This window comes from Canis aureus, chromosome 21, assembly GCF_053574225.1.
Source record: "Canis aureus isolate CA01 chromosome 21, VMU_Caureus_v.1.0, whole genome shotgun sequence".
Taxonomy (NCBI): Eukaryota; Metazoa; Chordata; class Mammalia; order Carnivora; family Canidae; genus Canis; species Canis aureus.
In genome coordinates this window covers 13,515,314-13,543,009 of record NC_135631.1, presented here as the reverse complement: position 1 = coordinate 13,543,009, position 27,696 = coordinate 13,515,314, and the positions used below count along the sequence as shown (strand labels likewise).

The window sequence follows — 27,696 nt, the reverse complement described above, 5'->3', positions numbered from 1 at the left end:
AGACAAGAATCCATCAAAGTCCTAGAGGAGAACACAGGCAACACCCTTTTTGAACTTGGCCACAGCAACTTCTTGCAAGATACATCTATGAAGGCAAGGGAAACAAAAGCAAAAATGAATTATTGGGACTTCATCAAGATAAGAAGCTTCTGCACAGCAAAAGAAACAGTCGACAAAACTAAAAGACAACCTACAGAATGGGAGAAGATATTTGCAAATGACGTATCAGATAAAGGGCTAGTATCCAAGATCTATAAAGAACTTATTAAACTCAACAGCAAAGAAACAAACAATCCAATCATGAAATGGGCAAAAAACATGAAGAGAAATCTCACAAAGGAAGACATAGACATGGCCAAAAAGCACATGAGAAAATGCTTCGCATCATGGCCATCAGGGAAATACATATCAAAACCACAATGAGATACTACCACACACCAATGAGAATGGTGAAAATTAACAAGACAGGAAACAACAAATGTTGGAGAGGATGTGGAGAAAGGGGAACCCTCTTGCACTGTTGGTGGGAATGTGAACTGGTACAGCCACTCTGGAAAACTGTGTGGAGGTTCCTAAAGAGGTAAAAATAGATCTACCCTATGACCCAGTAATTGCACTGCTGGGGATTTACCCCAAAGATACAGATGCAGTGAAACAGCAGGACACGTGCACCTTAATGTTTATAGCAGCAATGTCCACAATAGCCAAACTGTGGAAGGAGCCTCAGTGTCCATCAAAAGATGAATGGATAAAGAAGATGTGGATATGTATACAGTGGAATATTCCTCAGCCATTAGAAACGACAAATACCCACCATTTGCTTCAACGTGGATGGAACTGGGGGGTATTATGCTGAGTGAAGTAAGTCAATCGGAGAAGGACAAACATTATATGGTCTCATTCATTTGGGGAATATAAAAAATAGTGAAAGGGATCATAGGGGAAAGGAGAGAAAATGAGTGGGAAATATCAGAAAGGGAGACAGAACATGAGAGACTCCTAACTCTGGGAAATGAACAAGGGGTGGTGGAAGGTGAGGTGGGTGGGGGGACGGGGAGACTGAGTGACTGGCACTGAGGGGGCACTTGACGGGATGAGCACTGGATGTTATGCTATATGTTGGCAAATCGAACTCTAATAAAAAAAGTACCAAAAAAAAATAAAGTCAGAGACACAAGAAAAAAAATATATTATTGAGGCTAGGGAAAAAAAATGCCTTTGTTATTTCCCAGCTATGTGGCATGGGCAAACTTTTCTGAGCTCCAGTTTCCTCATCTATAAAATTGGATAATACTTCTTTCTCAGACTCTCTACAACGGGGACCTCTGCTATTGCCCTAACTGCCTCTCCTTCTGCTCATTCCCTGCTCAGACCATTCTGGCCACACTGGCTTTGTATTCTTTGACTGTGTCAAGTATGCTCTTATCTCAGGCTTTTAGATCTTCTCTCCCTTCGCCCCCAATCCCCATATAGCTCTTTCCTCCTCAGGTCTCTGCTCAAATGCCATGATACATAAGGTCACTTCTGGCTGTAATATTTAAAACAACAGTGCTCCCCTTACTCCCTCATTTTCCTGCTTGGTTTTTCTCCATAGTACTTATTGCTGTATGATCTACTGAATATTTTAAAACTACATTATCTGTCTTCCTACTAGAATGTAAGCTCCAAGAGGGCAAAGATTTTGCCTCCTTTGTTCACTGCTGGTTCTCAGTAAATAACTGTTAGAGGAACAGGACTGGCTGTGATAATTAAGTGAGCTACTGCTTATGAAGCTCTTCACACTCCCTGTCCAAGACAGAAATCAGCTGACAGATTTTGTCTAGCTTAAACTGTATTTTTTTTTACAGATTCATATTTATTTATTTAGAAACATGGAGAGAGTGCGAGGGGTGGGGAGGAAAAGCAGAAGGAGAGGTGGGAGGGGAATAAGCAAACTCTGCATTGAGCATAGAGCCCAATGTGGGGCTCAATCTCACAACCCCGAGATCATGACCTGAGCAGAAATCAAGAGTCAGACACTTAACTGACTGAGCCACCCAGGTACGCCTGAACTGAATCTTTTTTTAAAATTCGGAGCTAAAACATTGGAAAAGTCAAGACATTTCCTACGATAAAATCTAAATTCCAGATATCTCTTTCTAACAAATCAGAGGACTTGCAATAGTGGGCCAACATTCCTGCAGGGCCTCAAGGAGTTGGGGCTGAGGCAGAAGCTATCCCTGTAAGTCTTCCCTGGCCCCCCCTGTGGTGCACTGAATGACAGTTAGGCTTCTTCCATTACCTATCTGGTTGTTGCTGGCACCTTAATTTTCAACCCCAGATGTAGAATTTCTCTGGAGAAGTATTTAAAATAAGGATTTAATTCATAGGTAAATAAGTTTAACATTAAAATATATAAACTTAGATGTCCTCATAACATTAAGGGGAAAGAGCAAAATAAAAATTCTTGGGTACAGTATGATTACACCTTTGCTTTAAAAGAAAACAAAAGGAAATAAACTTGCATAGGAAAAAGAATGGTATATACCAAAGTGTTAATAATGGTGGTTGACTCTGCATTTGGGGATTATGGGTGCTTTGTGTTTTCTTACAGTAGGAAGAATGAATGAATAAATAGTACCCAGATTTATGGTATGAAAATTGTATCTCAATAAAGTGGCAGAAGGAAGGAAGGAAAAATAGTAGGTAGGTAGGTAGGTAGGTAGGTAGGAAGGAAGAAAGGACGGAAGTTTCCTGGAGAAATGGAGCCTTCCTTTAGAAACTGATGGGGTGCCTGGGTGGCTCAGTCCATTAAGCACCTGCTTTTGGCTCAGGTCATGGTCCCAGGATCCCAGGGTCCTGGGATTGAGCCCTGCATTAGGCTCTCTGCTCAGTGGGGATTCTGCTTCTTCCTCTGTTTGCTTGTGTACTCCTCACTCTTAAATAAATAAATAAATAAATAAAATCTTATAGAAAAAAAGAAATTGATTTCCATGTCCTCATTTTCAGTGGTTCTATGTTCCCCCTCTAAATCACCTTGTTTTGGGGCAGCCCAGGTGGCTCAGTGGTTTAGCGCTGCCTTCAGCCCAGGGCGTAATCCTGGAGACCCGGGATCGAGTCCCATGTCAGGCTCCCTGCATAGAGCCTGCTTCTCCCTCTGTCTGTGTCTTTGCCTCTCTCTCTCTCTCTCTCTCTCTCTCTCTCTCCTCTCTGTGTTTCTCATGAATAAATAAAATCTTTAAAATAAAAAATAAATAAAATAAAATAAATCACCTTGTTTTGTCTACAGTGAAAAGAGGGTACAAAGCTGATGATTGTATTTTATAATCCTTTGTACACTTCTGGATGTTATTATAATGCCCTTGCTCTTCCTTATATATGTTCACAGCTCAGGCTCACTGGGGGCACAATAAAGTTATACATCCTTCAAATGAGGACGGGGGGAGAGTAAAAACACTTATCGAAGTCAAGGCTAAAATTGATTAGTTGCAATATTAATAAGATCTTATTTTTCTGATTTTTAGTGATATTTGTGGATGGCTTTCCTTCCTTTCCACAGCCCAAGATGATTCTCTGTTTCTTTCTGGGGACAGTGTGGCTGAGCAGAGGCCGGGGAGACTCAGAACCCCGTCTTGGCTCACTGGATTATCTCACTGGAGCAAGCTACTTACTCTTTAGGCCTTAGTTTCTTCATCGGTAGAAGTTTCTATCTGTAGAATGGAAATAACCATCAGTTGTCTACTTGGGAGCAAAAAGGCCAGATCTATGATTCCCAAGGCTCTTTTAAGTTGTGGAGCCACAGAATGAACTAACTTGCAACGCTGAGAACAAGGAAAATGGTTTCTGCAGGCATCTGTAATCTGCAGAATAATACCTAATGTGTTTAAAACTGAATTAATAGGCAATCTCAAATATCTCAATGCCAATAAGTCTCTAAGTAGGCAAACAGATGTCACAGAGTTCACACAGCTCATGTGGTTAACTTACAGGCCTCTAAGATAAGCTCTGATTAGACTCACCATATTAATACACTAGGCCATCAATTTGCAACACAGACCAGACACTAAACTGGGAATGAAAAAGGAACTACAAAAGGCAGGTGCAAGGACGACAGTTAGAAATTAGGCATTCACAGTATGATATGAACATAGAAGCAGGAAAAAATATTTTAAGTGCAATCTGGATGCACTTAGGGTACACTTCAACAAACTCTGGAGGCAATCGTGTTTCCCACCATAGTACAATACTTTATGTTTAAGATGATACTTGGATGCCAAGGTAAATTATATTCAAGAATTCAGGGAGGGGTATTACATGTATATTTAAATATATTTTGAAAATATTTCAATGTAAGTTATATTCAAAACAACAAAAAATTGGTACCCAAACTTTAATTATAAAATAGTAGGTTGTGAAATTGTAGAACTCTTCTGAGATTTTCTATATTTACTGTCTCTCAGCCATTTGTTTATCATTTCTTATACACTGTGCACTGCCTCCTGCTGTCTGTTTTGTGTTTTTAAGCTGCCTTCCTGTACACCCTTCATCTCATCTAAGTCCTCATAACAGTCCTACTGGATAAATATTGTTGTTCTTTTTACTTGCAGACCACAGGGAGGTTAAGTCATCTACCCAGTTACGTAAGTAGTGGGAGCATGTTCAGTCAGTTGGCCTGACTCCAAAGTATGTGCTTTTAAGCATCTCACGATTTATCAGTGGTCTGATTTATTTATTTATTTTTTCAAAAAAGTTTTTATTTTATTTATTCATGAGAGACACAGAGAGAGGCAAAGACACAAACAGGGAGAAAAGCAGGCTTCCTGTGGGGAACTCAATGCGGGACTCGATCCCAGGACCCTGGGATCACGACTTGACCAGAAGGCAGACGCTCAACCACTGAGCCATCCAGGTGTCCCTATCAATGGTCTGATTTTGATATATGTATCTGTTTGTCACATCAGCATCAACACATTGAGTCTTGAGGGTAAAGACTTCATTTTACTTGTTTTTCTATGCCACAGGGACTGGTTACATAGCAGCACTCTAAAAATGTTCAATGGATTTTATCTTTATGCCTCCCTATGCAGATTCCAAACCTTAAAGGCAATGTAGTATATCCCCATGTTTCTCCAAGTATGATTCATGGATCATCTGTGTCCCAGGCCTACAGAATCAGAATCAGAATCCTCGGGGTCAGGGTATATGAACCTGAATTTAAACAAACACCTTGGGTGACTCTTAAAGTTTGAGAACTATTGACCCACTGGTTGAAAGTACATTCTCTGGAGTTAGTCGATCCCAGCTCTACCACTTCCTAGCTGAATGATCTGGGGCAAGTTAGTCATTTCAATTCTTTGAGCTTCAATTCCATCATCTTTATTTTATTTATTTTTATAAAAAGATTATTTATTTATTTATTTACTATTTATTTATTTATTTATTTATGAGAGACAGAGAGAGAGAGACAGAGACAGAGAAAGAGGCAGAGACACAGGCAGAGGGAGAAGCAGGCTCCATGCAGGGAGCCCGATGCGGGACTTGATCCTGGGTCTCCAGGATCACACCCTAGGCTGAAGGCGGCACCAAACCGCTGAGCTACCTGGGGTGCCCTCCATCATCTTTAAAAGGGGATAATATAAACATCTACTTCAGAGGGTTTTTGAAGGGACAAAATTCATTCATTGACCAGGAATTATGGAGCATCTGCTGAGTGCCAGATATTGTTTTTCAGGTGCTTAGGATTCATAGAGACCAAACAGACAAGCTCTTTGCCCTCATGAAGCCTACCTATGTTTGAGAAGGCAGATAATAAATGATAAACACAACAAATATACTATATATTACATTAGTGACACCTATAATGGAAAAAGGTAGAAAACACAGCAGGTCAAATAGGTGTGAGGTGGCAGTGGTAGAACAATTTTATCAGTTTTAACAGTTTTTTTTTTTTAATAATTTCTACATCCAATGTGGGGCTTGAACTCACAACCTCAAAATCAAGAGTCACATGCTCTATTGACTGAGGCAGCCAGGTACACCTTCAATTTTACATGAAGTGATCTAGGTAGGTTTCATGGAGAAGGTAACACCTAAGCCAAGATTTGGAGAAGGTTAATAAGTAACCTAGGTAGACATCTAAGGGATGAAGGGAGAAGATTCCAAGCAAAGGAAATAGCCACTGCAGAAGCCTTAAGGAGGGTGCATGTCTGTTGGGTAAGGGGAATAGCACAGAAGCCAGTGTAGCCGAAATCAAGAGAATGAGGAGTAAGAAATGAGATTAGAGAAATACCTGAGGCCAGTTCATATACTGGCCTTTCAGGCCTACAAGTAAGGATTAAACAAGACAGCCATGTTAAACATTTAGAACTGTATATAGCACATAGTAAACATTTATTTTTTATTTTTATTTTTATTTATTTATTTTTAAAAGATTTTATTTATTTATTCATGAGAGACACAGAGAGAGAGAGAGAGAGACAGAGAGAGAGAGAGAGACACAGGCAGAGGGAGAAACAGGCTCCATGCAGGGAGCCCAACGTGGGACTTGATCCCAGGACTCCAGGATCACGTCCTGGACCGAAGGCAGGCACTAAACCACTAAGCCACCCAGGGATCCCAAACATTTATTTTGTAAAATATTTATTTATTTATTTTAGAGAGAGAGGGAGAGAGAGCACACGTGCATGAGTGGGCAGGAGGGGCAGAGGGAGAGAATCTTTAAGCAAACTCCCTGCTGAACAGGGAGCCCAATGCAGGGCTCATTCTCACAACCCATGACATTATGATCCATGAGATCATGACTTGAGCCAAAATGAAGAGTTGGGTGCTCAACAGACTGAGCCACCCAGGCATCCCTAGCACATAGTAAACATTAACGGATGGTATCCACATCTGTATTTACATGAATAACTTCTGGTCCCTATGCAGAGCTAGTCTGGAAGGTCAGGCTACAGGGGCTATAGCACTTTTTATGTACTTTGGTGGGGTTTTAGAGCGAGTCCTTCAACATTTCCCAAAGCACAGAAATCAAATAAATCAAAGGTGATCCCCAGCAGCAAGTAAAGTTGGTTAATTCTCTGCAGGTGCTTAGAAAACTGAACTACAGAGACACACAAAGTCAACACGGCATCAATAAAAGATGGAAAGAGTAGGGTGTGGATGGGGTGGGTTTGGCTAAAGGCTGAAACCAACAGAGGAGTCATTAGCAACGTAAGACAAAAAGTAGTGGAGCATGGAAGCGTCACCTACAGCAGTTGAAACACATGTTAATATCAATGAGACCACAAAGTCATGAGAATAATGACTACAAACCACCAGGGAGTAAGCTTGGGAGTCCAGCAACATGAATGCACTTGTATGGGGGGAGAAGACAAATTAAGAGATTCAAGCAAAACTATCCCCTTTCCTGGTGGAGGTTCTTTAATCTTTAATCTCCCTCTCTTGACACTAGGCACTGATCTTGCCCCAACAAGACAAAGGATAACTTCTGAGGAGCTAATACTTCTTGTTTGGGCAAAGGACCTCTGAGGAGATGAGTGCCATATGTCTGTCAGGCTAAAAGGACAAGTTCTCTCAGTCATCTTGTCTCATAGCTGGGCAGGTCAAAGCTAAGACATATCTACCCACCCTCCATGGCCCTCCTAACAAAAAGAACTGCAGAGCACCAGAGCTGTGTAGAGGAATGTGGTCTCTTTGGGAACTGGAACCAGGCAAGAATGTAAGGAAGGCTGGACGAAGATAGCCAGACTGGGCTTTAAATTGCTTTAAATTGTTGTGCCAGTTTCTTCTGGCACCTGCCCTACAGAAAGCAACGCCAGGCACTGTCCAGTGGAAATCTGGAAGTGGGCATCCTTTGTGGCCTCGATTATGCCAGCTTGGCAAGGAAGAGTGTGTTACTTGGTCTCTGTGACCCTAACTTAACCGACTCAATAGGAAACAGTTTCCTCTGAGACAGAAGAATGAAAAGCGACTCAATTTATGTGATCTTTGACTCAGTATTTCAATTTACAATTAAAAATATGAAAACCAGGAGAAACCTTGTATTTTTTATTCCATTCCTCAAACTATATTTCTTTTTAAAAAGATTTTATTTATTCATGAAAGACAGAGAGAGAGAGAGAGAGAGAGAGAGAGAGAGAGAGAGGTGGAGACACAGGGAGAGGGAGAAGCAGGCTCCATGCAGGGAGCCTGACGTGGGACTCGATCCCGGGTCTCCAGGATCAGGCCCTGGCCAGAAGGCGGCACTAAACCACTGAGTCACCTGGGCTGCCCTATATGTCTTTTTTTTTTTTTTTTTTTAAGATTTATTTATTTATTCATGAGACACACAGAGAGAAAGAGGCAGAGATATAAGCAGAGGGAGAAGCAGGCTCCATGCAGGGAGTCCAATGCAGGACTTGATCCCAGAACCCTGGGATCATGCCCTGAGCCAAAGGCAGACGATGCTCAACTGCTGAGCCACCCAGGCGTCCTGTCAAACTATATGTCTGTCTGCCTCTACCATCTCCGGAGAGCAACCACATATTTGGGGAGCTCTTAATGGCTCCATTCTTATCTATTTACTCAGTCAACAAATATATATTTTTTAAGATTTTATTTATTTATTCATGAGAGACACACAGAGAGAGGCAGAAACACAGGCAGAGGGAGAAGCAGGCTCCATGCAGGGAGCCCGATGTGGGACTCAATCCCAGGACTCCAGGATCATACGCCGGGCCAAAGGCAGGTGCCAAACCGCTGAGCCACCCAGGGATCCCTCAGTCAATAAATATTAAGTGCCAACTGTATTCCAAAGGCAATTCTAGGTTCTATGGGAACAGCAATGGATAAGACAGACAAAAATCCCTATTTTCATGGGCTTACATTCTAGTATGTGTGTGTGGGTAGAGAGGTAGACAGTGAATAGGAACAAATAAAATACTTGTAGAAAGCGATAAGAGCAATGACATGCATAACAGAGAGTGGTGTGACATGGAGTGACTGCAAATGGACGTTAGATGGGGTGGTCAAGGATAATCTCTTTCAGAAGCTGCCATTTGAGCTGAGACCTCACTGGAGGAGGAGTCACGCACGCATGCAATCCGGGAAATGCAGATCAGGAGGTGGGACCCGGCAGCGGGAGTGTTTTGCTTGCCACTTGCATATTCTGCACACAAATGCTGTTTCTTTGTCACTGACATGTTACAATCTGCTAAAGAAATTGCTGAGGCCAGGGAAAGGAATAATATTGAGCGAAATGGAATTCCAAGGCGCACTGATTACTGGACACATGTTCTGGCACTGGGGGAGGGTGGGAACAGATGCAGGGACATTGATCCCAGAGTCAAGATAAGGCAGGGGCTGCAGAAACTGCTTTCCCCACCCCATGAGTTACTGCATCTCACTACTATGGTTAATTGGCAGAGCAGTCCGTGTGAATGGGCGCAGGATGTCCAAATCACAGTGCTGTTTCACACAACATCATTTTAAGTCACCAATCGACAGGATTTAGCACTCTGTGTTTGGCAGCAACCAGCAGTGAAGCAGAGAGAATTCCACTGGATTATCCAAAGCATCTGACCCGCAAATGAGGAGCGAGGAGAACATTTTTAAAAAACAACTCCTGAATGGTACGGTGAGCCAATTCGACATTGAACAGAGACACACAAATATCCAGCCACCTCTGAGGCAAAAGGTCAATTTCTTGAGCTTGTCCCTGTCTTCTGCTCTTCAGAATCCAAGTTCTTGATCTATGCTCAGTTCTTCATGTTTCCAGCCAAAGGGGTAGATGTGAAGTAGAGGTGGGCTGTATGGGCTGCTCGAGGCTAATACCTCATGTCTGATTCCAGAGGAGCATTACAGCTGGGGTAGAGGACAGCAGCGCCAGTGGGAGAGGGAGAGGGTGCTGTCAAAAACACAGGCCACGTCTTCGGTACATAAAGTTTTGATGGGTTGGTTTTCAGCTGAAGAAGCTGATATTTGCAGCCAGATCTCGATCTCTGGCAAGCCCACCACAGATCCTAGGTTTGCCATGATGGGATAGGATGCAGGAAAGAAGTGTATTTCCATTTAACAAGAAGTGGATAGTACTCAACTGCCTCTGCCTTATGGATTTCTGAACTTTCTCTAAGTCTCCTACCCAAGTCCCGAGACCCCCCACGCCTCATCCTTCTCTCTTCCAAGCCCTTCTCACACAGCTGTTAGGTAAGATTTACTAGATGGAATGTGTTTGCAGAATCTGTTTTGTTCATTGGAACATGTTTATCTAGAAAAAAAGAAAAAAAACCTGTCCCTTCTCACTATTTACTTTTTGGTGACTGCCTTCTGGGATTTGGAACTGGATAAACAGATGGACTCTGTGGAAGGATTCAGGCGGAACGCCAGGGTGTGTATATAGATCTTGGTCTCAGTGTATATATGGCAAATAGGCCTCACCACACAGCTGTGCTGGTTGTGGAGGGAAGTGAGGGGACAGTATTTTCTGGATGAGAGGACTCCTGTTGCTCCAAGGTGTATCTCCTTGGGGAAACTCTGGGCTGTGGGATGCCAGATGGTTTCTACAGTTCTAACACCAGATATATGACCCCAATTTCATTTTCTGGCCTTTGGCTGCGGTAATTAAGAGGTTTGCCAGATTCAAAGCTATTGTTTATGATGTGTACTGGATTTGTATGAGATAGACATGGGCGCCCGTAACATGCCGAGTGTTGCACTGTCTACAGTGATTAGTGAGCTTTGAGCACCTTTGCAATAGGCTGGCTGCCTCTGTATTGAAGGCATGCCCACAAGGGGTGTGGCTGTGGGGTGTGTGTGTGTGTGTGTGTGCGCGTGCACACACAGAAGTTGTGGAAGGCCTGAAGTACAATAATTTCCAGGCCACAGGAAAACTATAACTGCCAGAGGGAACAGGGGACAGACATCACTCACGTGACAGCATGCTGCTGCTGAAAGGGGGCTGGGCGGGGTGGTAGAGAAGCAGTTTCCCTCCTAATTTTTTTAACCTATTCCAATATAAATCTCTACTGCAGGGAGTAGTAGTGGAAGAAGCCCATTTTTCATAATTCAATAAATTTCAATTCCAAGGTTTGAAGAAACTTTTCATTACATTTCAGGGGAATCTTCGAAGGGCCAAAAACATCATCCTTTGCTTCACAGAATAGGGTTCAGGTGGATGTTTTCTTCCCTCCTGGCAAAATTCCTTTAAACAGCCATGGAAAAAAAAAAAAAAAAGACGACAGTACTGCCCAAACAGAGAATTGGTGCCAAACAGAGCCAACAAAAACAAAAACAAAAACAAAAACAAATTCTCCCAAACCCCAAACAAAAAAACCTCCCTGAGATACAGTGGACTATGTTCATTAGGTTCAGGTAGCTCAAAAGATGAGAACATTTAATAATTAGACTCTAACAGACCAAGGTGCTGTAGGTAATGGGACCTCAAAAAGACAGAACAAAAGATCCTGTTTCTAACAAAGGTTCTGCAGACCTTTATACTACAGTGAGCAATGAGCGTGAGGGATGCTGCCCAGGAAATGAAAGGACTCAATCGTTCCTCTTCAGTGAGCGGAGCCCAGAAGGAGTGTTCCAGGGCGCTCTCACAAACACTCTTTAATAATACCATCCAGAGCCTTTGATTCAAGGAACATGCTGAAGAATAAACAGCCTATTAATCTGAGTTTTCTGGTGTGCCTGAGTATACAAAGCAGCAATGAACTAACCCCTTGGCTCTCGCAAACATCCCAACTGCACACCATCCGCTGCTCCACTGCACAGCTCAGCTCCTCCTCTCCACCACTGCATGCAATTTGTCCCTGGAAAAACTTCAGGGTTTGGGGGCCCGGGTGGTTTCAACTAAGGATGCCCAGGCCAAACCCAGGGTGCAAAGAACTGGAAACAGCGCATCCTTGTTTGGCCATAGCAGCATACCCATGTGACTTCAGGCTCAAGCGAGAACTGTGTAGTGGTGTGACTGGGTGAGGAGACAAAGTCATCAGTCTGCCTTTTTCTGAGCCAAGTTGACAGCCACAGGCCTGGGAAAGGAAGGCCCAGTTTCAATTGCTTCCCAGTCTTGGTTACCTTGGTGGCAGGAAGGGCTCCTGCATGGGTGGCCTTTGGGTGCCATTCTGTGGAAACATTCCTGGGCGTTTAGCCTACGTAAAAATTACCAAGTATGGTCCCTGAGTTTTCAGGGAGGAAAGGAGAAGAAAGATAGTGGCTGTTTCACTCTCTGATCCTTTCACTAGGAGTTGTTCTTTAAATAAACAATCAAGTGTAACTTCTGTGACAACAACAATTTGGGTGAACCATCAGGTTCTCCTTCTGCCTCCAGTGAAATCATAGATAAAGAAGTGGATAGAATGAACTTTAAGTAGTAAGCCACAGTTCAGTTGCTGAAACTGATTGAGGCTAGGATCACAGGCTCAAGTCAACCATAAGAGCCAGGCACTTCTTTGTGTTACAGTCACTGACCTCATGCAAGGTGTGTGCTTAATCATAAAAGGAACTGGCCTGATGAGGTGGATAATTGGTATCACTGCTAACCAACCAACCAACCAACCAACGAACACCCCCCCCACCACACACAAACGCACGCGCACACACACACACACACACACACTTCAAAGCACATATCCCACTGACCCCAAATTTATATACAAAGGAAAACACATCTAGTGAAAGTTTCCTTTCGAAAAATAATTTCAAAGAGGTACTTTGATTTTTGAAAAATTAATTCTAAAATTCTCTGATTCTACTTTCAGAGAACCACTTTGTGTTTGGTCTCTTGAACTGGAGAAGAAAGGGCACACATCTTACAAAAAAGAAGGAAGAGCACAAAAGCTCACACATTTTGCATGAGTCTGAGATGGCACAGAATGCAATGATGAAGAGCATAGGCCCTGCTGTCAGATTGAGGCCTGTCACTTGCTACCATTATGATCTAAGACATGTTACATAAAATCAAGGAGTTTCAACTTCTTCACCTATGAAATGGATTCACACTCATGGGATTAGTTCGAAGATTATACAACGTATCAGAAATGTTTAGTGCAGCCTGGGACACAGTAAGTGCTCAATGGATGACAGCTGTACTTATACTCTTTGAATCTTCTAAAAATAGGCACTCAACATGGCTCTGTGGAGGGACCTGACTGGCAGTTGGCACATGAGCTATACAAAATGGGAGTTTTTCATCTCTTTATGAGGCTGGGCTTAGAAGGTCTCCAGACCTTTCCTCATGCACTGGCAACAAGAGTTTGAGTTCTAGGGGTTACTGATGAAAGGGCAATGAGACATCAAGTCCAAGTACTCTGGGGCCCTCACTTTGGACTTGGGAACTGAAGATTGGCCTGGGGCTTTCCTACCCGAGTCTGGCTTAGCAGATACAGCCTCCTTCCTCTAGGCTTCCACCTGTTGAGACAAACAGATGTAATCTGAACATAAGAGGGGCCTTGCAAGCACAGATCTGGTATCAGACAGCCTTTCTCTGTGGCATTCCTAGGGTTATAAAATGACAAACATTCCAACAGACTGAATCTAACCCTTCTTGCCCTGTAATGGAGGGCCTTAGGAAACCCCTCTTGTGATTAGAGCCATCAGTACCTCCCTCCGAGGCTGTGAGGTGGACTTCATTAATATTGATGAGCTGCAGCTCGTTAACCTCATTTGATGTTTATTTACAACCATTCTTCTCATATGCTAATGAGTGACACTGGGCTCTTCAGATAGAAAGGAGAGAACTGGACCCTCTCTGCCAGCATCTCCCTGGCAAACTCCTGTCCCTTGAAACAGAAGTTTGCACAGAGGGAATGATGCCAAATGGAGGGAATGCAGCAGAGAGGACAAAATGATGTGAAAAGAATGTCTGCAATGTGATGGTGTAGAGAGAAGCCCAGCTGCTGGGGCCACCGTATGTATGACTGAGGTTTGGTTACACCCACCCAGAGGGTAACAAAGAGAAGTTGAAGGGCAGGGATCCGAGGAACCATGAAAGGAGCAATATGTTAGATTTTGGAATTGGGGTGGGAGTGGAGATGATTGGGCCCCATGTGTGTCAGGGGGCTTGAAGGCTTCTCTCTAGCTCATTTCATTTTCTTCTGTGATCTTAAGAAATCAACAAACAGGGGATTGGGGTAGATTTCTGTAAGGCAATTAAATGCCAGAGCAACTAATGCTTAGCAATGCTTGGCTTAGACAAAGACTACTTGCTTGTTGTCCAGAGTGTTACTGGGAAATGGGTAAGCAGGGAGGAAGAATCACTGTTTCTTTTCCCCCTAAGTCATGGTTATATCTATTAAAGAATAGGATGATTAAGCAAAGAGGAGTCAGAGGATGCAAGAGAATATATATATTTTTAAATGGCCATTCTATTGTTTCAGGACTGCTAAGCCTAATGGAACACAGGACCTCTTTCAAATTACATAGCACATATCAAGTCAATTTTGGGTTGTCCCATCCATTCAAAAGGTATGAAAGAAATATATGACATATGAGGGGATGGAGGGAAAAATATTTCAGTTATATAAATACAGCAACATCAAACTTAAAATTTCTTAAATACTTAAATGCCAATTCCCATTGCATTGCTTATCTTCACTGCTTTGCACTTTATATTACTGTTTAGATAATTATTTCCTCCTGCCTGTGGGGTCCACACCCTCTCCTTTCTCCCAATCTGGCTTTTTCAGTGAAGTACTTTGAAGATCATTCCTACCCTTGATGTGCCTTTCTGTAAGGCTAAAGAAGCAGGAGAAAAAAGGAATATCTTACCCTAAAGATTTAACCACATTTATTTAAGTACAAAGTATTGGTTCTAACAGGTAGATTTTATGTTTGAGTTGTTTGTCTGAGATCATTATCCCTTAGGGTATAAATTTCATCTCTTTCAAGTTTTGTATGAATTCCATTGCTGTTGGACTGAAGGAATCAATAGCAATCTGCATTCAACCTGACAATCTCTGGTTCACCTATGTTTAGGGACAAACATGTCTGGAAGAATAATTGACTATAGCAGTATTTCTCAACCTTTTTTTCCCCTACATTTTGCCTTCCCCCTGCTCCCACTCCCCCTCTTTTAGCTTTCATAGGCATTTTTTCCAACTGTCTACCCCTCATGAATTTTACTCTCAAAGAGAGTAAATTGCCCCCTCTGGGGGCAATATTGCTACCATTGAGAATGCATGTTCTAGAGACTTTTTAAAAGTATATCATCTGACTTAATGTGTCTGAGTTTGAACCTAACATTCTCCCGAAGTGAACTATCAAACACAATTACACCTCTGTTCTGATTTTACAAAAAGAAAGAAAGAAAAAAAGGACATTTTTGTGCCTAACAGTGATAGTTCTTCCAAAGAAGAGATCAAAATCCCTTTTTTCCCCCTTCACACTGGACTTGATCTATCCACAGAATAAATGGCTTACTTTTTGGCAGCGTATTAGCTTTTTACAATAGTTCTATTTGAGTGTGGGAAGAGGCAATAGATTGTCAGGTCCCTTAGGGACCCCCAAATAGTTCACTCTTCTAAAAGTCAACAATATATTCCCTTGTAAGAGTAGAATTAAGTTCATTATCTCATTAAGTTTCTCCCAAACTCCAGAGGAAGATAGTGACTGGTATTGCTATTTCCCTTTTACAAGCAGAGAAATGATGACATAAGCAATTAAGTAGCTTAATTTAGGTCACAGGGATTGCAGTTTCTTCATGTAAACATCTTAGTTGTCAAGTAATATTACTCTGAGGATTCCTAGACCCTATGTATGTCTTCTGGTTCCTACTTTCTAGGATCATGGTGCTCTGCTAGAGAAATGTTCATAAAGGTTGTTCTACCTCTGCCAGCCACTTTACTCCTTCTAACAGCAAAAAAGCAAAAGGAGGTGTAAAGAGATAAGAATTGACTAATGGGGAGAACTGAAGTGACCTTAGACTATTGTCCTAAAGGTTACTGTTTCACAAGTAAATGGCTTAAGGTGGCATAGAACACCGCATAGGTAGGTACACACATTTTTATCTTTTCTAAGATGAATACCACCATCTTTGCAGGGTTCAAATGAGATGTATTAAACCATGATGCACTCCTCACAAGCTGCAAAGACCCAAATCAAGACCTCCCACAAGTAGTCTTCAAGGAACATGAGAAGTTCACATTTTATTTAGCAGTCATGGAAACTGACCACATCTTAGAACTATCTATACTTAAAACTCACCATAAGTGAGTTGGAATTAGCGGCTGGCAAACCAAATAAAAAATACTATCTACAGGGCTCTCCTCTGTAAACTGGCTTCAGGCTCATTTAATTCTCCCAATTAAATCAGTGTTAAAATTACCTCAGAACAAAATAAATGTATTTGTTCTAAGGAGTAAGAGACTTTAAGAGATAACTTGTCTATCATGCCTTCAATAGATCTGTACATAATCCATTCCTCATAACCAGACTCTATTCTACTAAAACCGAGACAAAGAACTTCAGAGAAGGGTATTCTGTTATAGTGCTTAGGAACCCAGTCTGACATTAAGTAACATCATCTCTAATAAATTCGCCCTCATGTGTGACCTCAGTCCTTCACCCTGTGATAGAAGTTAGTTTCCTTTTTGTTTGAAGAGATGGAAATGACCTAATTAAGGGTTAAGGGCTTTAACTTTAATTCAGAATGCACAGAGCCAAAAGATACACCCTAGATCAACACAAACACATCAAGGCAAAGATCAAAGTATATGCATTTAGCTCAACTGGCTTCTGATACAGCAATGTTATGCTAGTGTTTTTTTGCTGTAAGCCAGGAACAAAATTGAGAACAAATTTACTTGAGAGATGGCAAAAGAAGCAAACATACAACACTTCAGTTTGTCTCAAAGAAAATGAAGCTTGGACTAAAATAGAAACTAGAAGTTACAAGGTGTGAAATCTAAAGATCGACTCTTGTGTTACAGAAGAGGCATTTAAATGAAAACCATTTCCTACTGGATGCCATAAATCAGGAACAAATGGGGGAGTGGGGCAACTCCTTTAGAACCTTGGACATCACAGCAAAGGAACTAAACTGAAAATACTCCAGCTGAAAGAAGAAGAAAGAAGAAAGAAGAAAGAAGAAAGAAGAAGAAAGAAAGAAAGAAAGAAAGAAAGAAAGAAAGAAAGAAAGAAAGAAAGAAAGAAAGAAAGAAAATAAATACTCCAGCTTGGGAGAGGTGAGCAGAGAGAGAGCTCCACCCAAACCACTGTTCACATTGGTTGCAGCAGCTGTCAATGAACTGGAAAGGGCAGTGAGCAGAAATGAGCATGACCATGCTCCGATCTTGATTTGTTAATGTCAGCAGCATTTGTCTCTCTTGTTCTACCAACATAACTAGTTAAAGAAACAATCCTAGATTCAGGAAAAGGCTAATCTTTTTCATTGGCAGGTGACCAAAGAAAACACATTCTCCAATGAGCAGTATAAAGCAATAAAAACAAGACTGTACTTATCAGACATTTTTATCTGAAGTGTTCAAAACATTTGCCAATATTATACCCAGTTCCCACTTCCCCTTCACCACTTTCCCCCCAGCTGTGGAAGGAAAAGCAAGCTTTTCATAGGAAGGATGTCTCCTTTGCACATTGATGTAAGTCTGAATACAACTTTAGGAAAAGAACCTCCCAAAGAGGGTGTGGGTGGGGATTCTCCAGGGAGCCAGATCCTCCAAGCACCCCGGTAAAAGCTTTGCTCCACCACTTCAAAGGCAGTGTGGTAAAGTTCCTCTTGGCAACAATAGATGCTGCCAGGAAGAGCAATTCTTCATTTGGGCCAGGGCCCAAAAGGGAGAATTCAGAAGGAAAAGTAAGAAGGCATTTTCCCATCCAGATATAAGTAAGGAAACAGACCCACTGATTCACTAATTCTTTTTTCTAGAGATGGTATTATTATCCTGGTTTTAATGCTTAATGAACAATAGTGTGAAGAGCTGTTTAAGATAATTTGCTCAAAGTTACAAAGTAGATCTGTGACACAGAATGGCATAGACTCCAGGAGTCAGCTTCAAACAATGATAGATTTAAGTTATCAGAAGAGCCCTCAGAGGTTTGAAAAATAGAAGTGAGAAGACTTTTTTCTTTTAATGGAGAATAGTAATGAGTAGAAAGATATCCTAGATAAATATATACAGCACAGGGCAGCCTGGGTGGCTCAGCAGTTTAGTGCTGTCTTTGGCCCAGGGCATGATCCTAGAGACCTGGGATTGAGTCCCACATCAGGCTCCCTGCATGGAGCCTGCTTCTCCCTCTGCCTGTGTTTCTGCCTCTCTCTCTCTCTCTGTCTCTTATGAATAAATAAATAAAATCTTTAAAATATATATATATACACAACACAGTAGTCCAACCTCAGGGGAATAATAGATAAAAAAAACCAGTATTATAATGCAAGGTTTAAGTAAACAACAGGTAGTACTATTTGTTCCAAAGTTTTGCACAACACATATAATTAGGTGCTGACATACTATATTACTGATGGGTCAGACATACTGTCAGTCAGTGAAAGTGGTGAGTAGGTTACAGATAGTTGCCCTTAAAAGTTTCAGAAATATAGAGAAAACAATCATTTCCTTTGCTCCATATTCCAAGTGGCAAGTCTTTCCTGGGCACAGATATCTGAAGTCCCACAGTAGACAAGATGCAGAGACATTTTCCCCAGAGTAATATGCTGGGCACTAAAGAAGTTCCTTGCTTCATTGGACATCTAGAAGAAGCCGAAAGGGACTCAGTCAAGTATTAAATCTTGTTGATAAGATGATTTGAAATTTCAAATTTAAAAAAAAAATAAATTTCAAATTTGCAATGGCTTGAGGTAGAGCCTTTAATAAAAAGACACTAGAAAAAAAAAAGACACTAGAAAGTCCTAATTCTTCTTTAACTTTGGAACTATTTTTAATAGTAATCTCCTTATTTTTTTTCTGCTGGGCCTTGGTACTCCAGAATATCAAGCTCAGAATGATATAATTGAGAAGGGATTTTCAAAAAGATGCTTTTTAAAATTTTTTATTTTTTTCAAAAAGATGCTTATTAATTTTTATGAGATAAATCTAGTAAATCTGAATGTGACCTTGGCTCATCATATCAAGGTACCCAATTAATGTTTGCCTCCCTTCACCCAAATTCATGCCTCCAGGCAAGAAAACAATTAAACTTTCATTAAAAATCAATTATCGGACAGCCTGGGTGGCTCAGTGGTTTAGCACCACCTTTGGCCCAGGGTCCTGGAGACCTGGGATGGAGTCCCAAGTCGGGCTCTCTGCATGGAGCCTACTTCTTCCTCTGCCTGTGTCTCTGCCTCTCTCTCTGTGTTTCTCATGAATAAATAAATAAAATATTTAAAAAAATCAATTATCTTTCCAATTTTATGAGGTACCTAGAATAGGTCAATTCATATAAAGAGAAAATAGAATAGAAGTTACCAGGGGCTAGGGGTGTGGTAGGGAGAAATAGAGGTTATTGTTTAATAGATATAGAGTTTCACTTTGGGATGATGAAGATGTTCTGGAAATGGATAGTGGTGAGGGTTGCACAATATTATGAATGTACTTAATGTCACTGAATCATCCATTTATCAGTGATTAAAAAGGTAAATTTATTATGTATGTTTTACCACAATTTTAAAAAAGATCTGTCTTGTTTTAAAAAATATCCAAATAAAGGCTCTCCAATCATTCCTTTATAATAATGTGGTCTAGAAATTTCCCCAAGTTTATCTGTTCATCAGAATCACTTGAGGTACTTATTAAAGTTATAGATTCCTTTGCCACACCCCAGACTGGCTATTTGGGAATTACTGGATCCTAAGATAGGCTCATGAAGGCATGGTTGGACACTGTCTGTACTGGGATAGAGTGGTGCCATTTCAAGAAGCTTACTAACCCTTAGATTTTTTCCCTATGTTTTCTTGTTTTTGCTTTTTTTTCAAGTTTTTTTAATTTTAGTAAAATACATAAAACAAAAAATTTAACCATCTTAACCATTTTTAGGCATACAGTTCAGTGGTATTAGGTACATTCTCATTGTCATGCAACCTTCACCACCTCCATCTCCAGAACTCTTTTCATCTTGCCAAACTGAAACTCTTTACCCATTAAACAATAACCTCCCATTCCCACTTTGATCCTGGTAACACCATTCTCCTTTCTGTCTTCATGATTATGGCTACTCTAAGTACCTTGTACAATTGGAATTATATAGTATTTCTCTGTTTATTGGCTTATTTCACTTAGTATGATGTCCTCAGGGTTCATCCATGTTGTAGCATGTCATAATTTCCTTTGTTTTAATGCTGAATAAAATCCCATTGTATGTATATACCACAGTTTGCTTATCCACTGATGCCCTGATAGATACTTGGTTGCTTCCATGTTTTAGCTGCTATGAACATGGATATACAAGTATCTCTCTGAGACTCTGCTTTTAGTTCTTTTGAATATATACCCAGAAGTGGAATTGCTGGCTTATCACTTGGTAATTCTATTTTTAGTTTTTTGAGGAACAACCATACTCTCTTCCATAATATCTGTATGATTTTACAATTCTCCAATGTACATAGGGTTCTAGTTTATTTATTTTTATTTTTTTAAAGATTTTATTTATTTATTCATGAGAGAGAGAGAGAGAGAGAGAGAGAGGCAGAGACACAGGCAGAGGGAGAAGCAGGCTCCACGCAGGAAGCCTGACGTGGGACTCGATCCCAGGACTCCAGGATCATGCCCTGGGTCAAAGGCAGGTGCTAAACCATTGAGCCACCCAGGGATCCTCGGTTCCAGTTTATCCACATCCTTGGTGACACTTATTATTTTCTGTTGTTGTTGTTGTTGTTAATAGTTGTTGGGCGGCCCTGGTGGCTCAGCGGTTTAGCGCCACCTTCAGCCCAGGGCATGGTCCTGGAGACCTGGGATCAGTCCTGCGTCAGGCTCCCTGCGTGGAGCCTGCTTCTCCCTCTGCCTGTGTCTCTGCCTCTCTCTCTCTCTCTCTCTCTCTCTCTCTCATGAATAAATAAATAAAATCTTAAAAAAATAGTTGTTGTTAATGGTAGTCATCAGAATGGGTTTGAAGTGGTATCTCATTGTAGTTTGGGTTTGCATTTCCCTAACAATTAGTGATGTTAAGCATTTTTTCATTGCATCCTTTCATTTCATTCATGACTGACTGGTGATTTGTACATTTTCTTAGGAGAAATGTCTGTTCAAGTTCTTTGCTCATTTTTTAACTGATTTAATTGTTTTCAGATTTAATTCACCTAGAAAAGGGTCTGGTTTGAATCTCCAGTATAGAAGGCATTTTTGAGAGATAGCATGTTATTGTTCAATTACAGTTCAATAGTTATTAAGAGTACCAAACATTGGGCTAGACATTAGGATTACAAAATTCAGTAAGGCATGGTTTCTGTGCCAAAATAACTTAAAGTCTAACTGAGAAGACAAACAACTGATTTCAAAACATGTTGATAAACGTAATGACAGGGAGTTTAGAACACACAGGACAAAGTTTAGCCCACTTGGTAGGCTGAGATAGAGGGATGCTGAGGGAAGGTGTTCTAGAGAAGGTGCTACCTGAAACGAGTACTGGAGTGGGGGTTTATCCAAGTGAAAAGATGGCATAGTAGTGCTACAGACAGAGGCTAAACAAAGGCATCCTGATGGGAAATAACATGTGAGATGAGGGGAACTACCAGTTGAGTGCAGTAAAACTGAAGAGTAAATTTCAAGGCAAGGGGTTGCTAGAAATGAGGTTGAAGAGGGAGGCAGAGATCAGGTCATGAAAAGCCTTATGTGCTTCATTCTATAGATGGTTTTAAGTAAAAGAAGAACAGCAGCACAGTTAGATTTTCTTTGTATAGAAATCACTTGACTCCAAAGCAACAAAATGGATAGGTGAGATTGTAAATGTTCAAGTAAGACCTGGGGTAATGATAATGGGAATCAAAGGGAAAGGTCAGGGATCCAAGAACTATTTTGAAGGTACGATCAGTGGGACTTGTCAGCTGACTGCATGGGAAGGGGGAGAGAAAAGGAGACTAGAATGAAAAGAGTATAGCTCTGGGAACTGATATGGGGAACCCTGGAGGAGAGGCAGATCCAAGGGTGAGGATGAGGAGTTCTCTTTCTGACGTGTTGAAATGAGGTAATTGTCAGACACATAAGTAGAGATGTAGAAGCCTGATAGGACCTTGGATGTATGTATTTAGGGCTAGAAATATAGACTTGGAAGTCATTTGCCTAATGTAGTGGGAAAAGTAAAAAGAGGTAAGACTGCTCAGTAACTATATGTAGTGAGAAAGTAATTAGCCAAGTATGGAATCTGGGAAATTCCAACATTTAAGCTGAGGAACAAGGAACAATGGGAAGGATTGGTCAGAGAAGGAGGAAGGAAGTGGTAGTGGAAAGGGTATAACTTTGAAGCTAAATAGTACCAGTTTTAGAATTTCTTCTCCACTACTTATTCTATGTTCTTGAACAAATTAGTTGTAAGCCTCAGTTTTCCTGTCTATTATACAGGAATAATATAGTAGCCCCCCTCTTATCTACATGGGATACACTGCAGGACCCCCAGTGGATGCCTGAAACCAGGGATACTATTGAACTTCTATATATGGCTTTTCCTATATATACATATCTATGGTAAAGTTTATAAATTAGGACAGTAAGAGATCAACAATTAATAATAAAATAGAACAATTATGACAATAAACTGTAACAAAAGTTAGGTAAAAGTGGTATCTTTCTCAAAATATCTTCTTGTACTGTATTCACTCTTCTTTTTGTCATGATGCGAGATGATAAAATGCCTATATGGTAAGATAAGAAAATGCGATGAAGTGAGGTAAACACAAAGACATTGTGATATAGCGTCAGGCTACTATTGACCTTCTGACTATCTGTTAGATGGAGGATCCTCTGTTTTTGGATCCCTGTTGATTGTGGGTTACTGAAACTGTGGAAAGCAAAACCACACCTAACAAGGCACTACTGTAACACCTCGCAGATTATGATGAGGATTAAGTGTGATACTGTATGAACTATAACTTTAAAAAGTGCCTTTCACAATGACTACCTCACTGAAGGCGCACAATAAATGTTATTTCCTTTTTTTGTTAGTCTGGCCCTTTTATGTTTCTTTTCCTGTAAGTAACAGGAAGTAGGGTATCCTTAGTTGTTATGCAGTTTTTAGCTTAACCAAGGGTCAAATTGGAGACAGCTTGGTCTCTGCCAATCTACAGTTACTCTAAACTGAAGCCACAAAGATGCCAAAAATTCAGGTTTGTAATAGTACTCTTGATGTCCATATAACTACTGTTCTTCTGTGTTATTTCTGTTTTTCCAGGACACTCAGGAGCTGCTCTGCAATGAAAAAAGTGAACAAATAACATCTGAAACAGGTTAGGAATTCATAATTGTTAGAGGTGACACCAGGTTTACTTTTGGCTCAAGGAAGATACAGGAGTTTTGTATTTGGCAGGTGGTAAAAAGGTGTTAGAATGTTCCAAAACACTAAAATTAGAAAAGAAAAAATTCTTCAGATTCAAAGATTAGTAGAGTTTATTTGTTTATTCTTTTTTAAAAATTTTTATTGGAAGCTAAATCATGTATTACATCACCCTGGAAGGCCTGTTTTTAATGATCTGTAAGCCTCAATGAAGCAAGTATCATTTAAGGCTTTGAAGGGAGAGAGAAAAGGGTGTTTCAAGTCCCTCAAACAATTTACTGCTCCAGTATTTCTAATAATCATGTGAGTATTTTTCCTTTTGACTGGAGAGCAAAGGAAAACAGAAACCTGTGGAAATTGGAGTTGGACAAGAGAACAAAGTTCATAGATAAAAAAAGGACTCAGCCCTTACAGCCTTTAAAAAAATGATCCACCATAGTCCCTTTTGTTCCCCTTTAGTGATCTTTTAGTGTCACAAAAGGCTCTTTGGGCTGATCTAAACAATCATGGGAAAGTTCTTTCAGGAAAAAGATACAATGATTACTGTACTTTGTCATGGTCATGCCCATTGGTGGGCCACTTCCCCTCAGAGATGTATTTCTCTAATTAGAGTGAGGAGCTGAAAACAAGCAATTTTTATTTATTTTTATTTTTTAAGATTGTATTTATTCATGAAAGACACAGAGAGAGAGAGGCAGAGACACAGGCAGAGGCAGAAGCAGGCTCCCCACAAGGAGCCTGATGTGGGACTTGATCCTGAATCCTGGGATCACACCCTGAGCCTAAGGCAGATGCTCAACCGCTGAGCCACCCAGGCGTCCCAAAAACAAGCAGTTTTTTTTTTTAAGATTTTATTTGTTTATTAATGAGAGACACAAAGAGAGAGAGAGAGAGAGAGAGAGAGGCAGAGACAGAGGCAGAGGAAAAGAGAGAGAGAGAGAGAGAGAGAGAGAGAGAGGCAGAGACAGAGGCAGAGGCAGGGGAAGAAGCAGGCTCCATGCAGGAGCCTGAGGTGGGACTCGATTCCAGGTCTCCAGGATCAGGCCCTGGACTGAAGGTGGCGCTAAACTGCTGAGCCACCCGGGCTGACCAAACAAGCAGTTTTTAAGTCAATAATGCAATTAAAATATTTCCAAATAACACAATAGTTTTATTTCTGTGACAATTACCTTCCTTCATTCCAAAGTGAAACTATCTTTCTACTATTAGTGTACGGCTAAAAAATATAACCTTCAGGAATCTATAAAATAGTGACCGACATAGAGTAGGCACTCAATAAATACTTGCTGAATGAAAGAATGAATACATAGAGCAGAACATACATCTTCTCTTTATGGCCTCTGTTCTTTTTGTATTAATGTAAGGCTAATTTAGCTTCTTGAGAGTCACATCATCCTGTTGCTAAAGACTCAATTCAGTGGTGCCTGGGTGGCTCAGTCAGTTAAGCATCTGCCTTTGGTTCAGGTCATGATCTCAGGGTCCTGGGATGGAGCCCCAGCCCCCCAGCCCTGCTCAGCGGGGAGTCTGCTTCTTCTTTTCCCTCTGCCCCTCCCCCTGCTTGTGCACACTGTCTCTCAAATAAATAAATAAAATCTTAAAAAAAGGACTCAATTCAAGTCTCTTGTAGTCTTATTATTAAGGTGCATGTTATCATGGCTCTTTTGCTTGGCCAATTTTTTCAACTGGGTGTTTAAAAAAATTTTTAAATACTTATTATTTTATATTTTCCCATTTTAGTTGTAAAAATGAGCCTGTTGCTCAAGCCCAGAACATGTCTAACTGGAACACAGAGGTAAGAGTTACACACAAACAACAACAGATTAGCTTCTCAGTCCCCTTGGCATCCTCTAAATCATCTTGCATGACATTCATTATACTTGTGTCACTTATTCATTCACTCATTTATTTATTCAACAAATATTTACTAAGTCTTAATATGTGTCAGGCACCATTCTCAATGCTGAGGACATAGCAACGAACAAAAGGGACCCAAATCCCTGCCCCTGTGGTGTTTACATGTGCAGGGAAGGTCAGGCAAAACAAGAAAAACATGTCACGACAAACAAAATAGTAGAGGACTTATTCTAGATTACAAGAAACTAAAGAGATGTTACCAAGTACAATGTGTAAACTTTGATTCTATCCTGGATCAGAAAACAAACAGCTAAATATATTTGAGAACAGTTGGGGAAATTATAATTTGCACTGGATGTCAGATGATGTTATGGAATTGTTTTTCTTTTCTTTTTTTTTTAGAGGTGGGGAGGGGCAGAGGGAGATGGAGAGAGAATCTTAAGCAGGCTCCACATCCAGGTTGATATCATGACCTGAGCCAAAATCAAGAGTCAGACGCTTAACTGACTTGAGCCACCCAGGCGTCTCTGTCATTCATTTTCCTAAATGTGATAACATCGGGGTTGTGCAGGATACTAAGAGATTGCCCTTACTCCTAGAAGTATGTCAAGGTAAGGTGTCAGGGTTCCTGTAACTTAGTTTCAAATGATCAATCTATCAATTATCTATCATGCACAAACAACAAAATGTTAGCATTTGGTGAATCCAGGTAAAGGGCAAATGGGTGCCTTTATAATACTCTCATAACTTTCTTGTAGGTTTGAAATTTTTTATAATGAGGACTGGTGGGAGTAGGGGAAACCTACAGCATTTCTATTCAGAGATGTGAATCATGATTAACTGATTTATATGCTGAGTGAAATAAGTCAATCGGAGAAGGACAAACATTATATGGTCTCATTCATTTGGGGAATATAAAGAATAGTGAAAGGGAATAAAGGGGAAAGGAGAAAAAGTAAGTGGGAAATATCAGAAAGGGAGACAGAACATGAAAGACTCCTAACTCTGGGAAACGAACTAGGGGTGGTAGAAGGGGAGGTGGGCGGGGGGTGGGATGACTGGGTGGTGGGCACTGAGGTGGACACTTGACGGGATGAGCACTGGGTGTTATTCTGTATATTGGCAAATTGAACACCAATAAAAAATAAATTTATTTAAAAAAATGATTAACTGATTTGACTCTTATTCTTCGACATTTTTCTGAAAGTGTGTTGATCCCTCATCTTGAAAGATTTCCTTTCATTATTATACCTAGTAATACTTTCCCTTTTCCTTTGCAGCCATAGGAAAGGCTGGGATATGGAATAGCCACAGGATATTCTCTCACAATATCTCTTTGCTATGACTTTGTTAAATTAACATTTATTAAGTGGAGCACAGGATGCCAGATGGTGAGTCTTGGTTCATCAGCAGACCACAAGAGAAACTGAAATAGATATGTTTATTTATTTCCAACAGATCCTGGAAGAAGCACAAAGCACTAGGGGCCACGTGGGGAGGTCAAGGCAGGGTGCAGAGAGAGAGAGAGTGACCGGGCCTGGGACAACATGCCTTTATCAGGGTCTGTGTGTGGAGTGCTTTCAGGTTTCCAGGCTAAGGCTGGATTGGTCAATTCAAACCAAAAGAGTGAGGCTTTAGGGGCACCTGGGTGGCTTAGTCAATTAAGTGTCTCGGAGTCCTGGGATTGAGCCCTGCTTCTCCCTCTCCCTGCCACTCCCCCTACTTGTGCCCTCTCTCTCAAATAAATAATTTTTTTTTTTTTTTAAAGAGTAAGGCTTGGGATCCCTGGGTGGCTCAGCGGTTTAGCGTCTGCCTTTGGCTCAGGGTGTGGTCCTGGAGTCCTGGGGGATCAAGTCCCAAATCGGGCTCCCTGCATGGAGCCTGCTTCTCCCTCTGCCTGTGTCTCTGCCTCTCTCTCTCTCTCTGTGTCTCTCATGAATAAATAAATAAAATGTTTTAAAAAAAATAATAAAGAGTAAGGCTTTAGTGAGCTCCACAGGGGTCTTTTTAAGAGGTGCACAAGGGGTAGGCCCTGGGTGTTAGGGGAGACTGCTGATCACAAGGGTTGTTAGGGAAGTCTTATTAGGAACTCAATTGCAAGCTTGTGACCCTGCCAACTGTTATCTAGAGCATTCACTTGCATGAGGGGACTAGTGTCAGTTTAAAGTCCCTGCAGACCAAATAAAATGGATGCTGAGGCAGCAATAGCATGTGGTAACTTAGCTCAATTCTCTACACTCTTCTTTCAATTTGATCTGAAATAGTGCTTTTACATATATGTTATTCTCACACTTTATACTTGACTTCAGGAAAATAACAAATAATTACAGTGCAGGAAAGATACAAGAACAAAGTATTTAGCAAATTATCCATGAAGCCAGTAATATGGGGTATATATTAGATTCCTATGGTTGCTGTAACAAATTACCACAAACTTAGTGGCTTATTCTCCTA

The 27,696-nt window shown here is 40.9% G+C and overlaps 1 protein-coding gene across 6 annotated transcripts in view; it reads right to left on the bottom strand.

The window, feature by feature from the left end:
- CSTPP1 (centriolar satellite-associated tubulin polyglutamylase complex regulator 1) overlaps positions 1 to 27,696 on the bottom strand; it is a 199,516-nt gene that overhangs the window by 43,982 nt on the left and 127,838 nt on the right. The gene's annotated exons all lie outside the window — the stretch shown is intronic.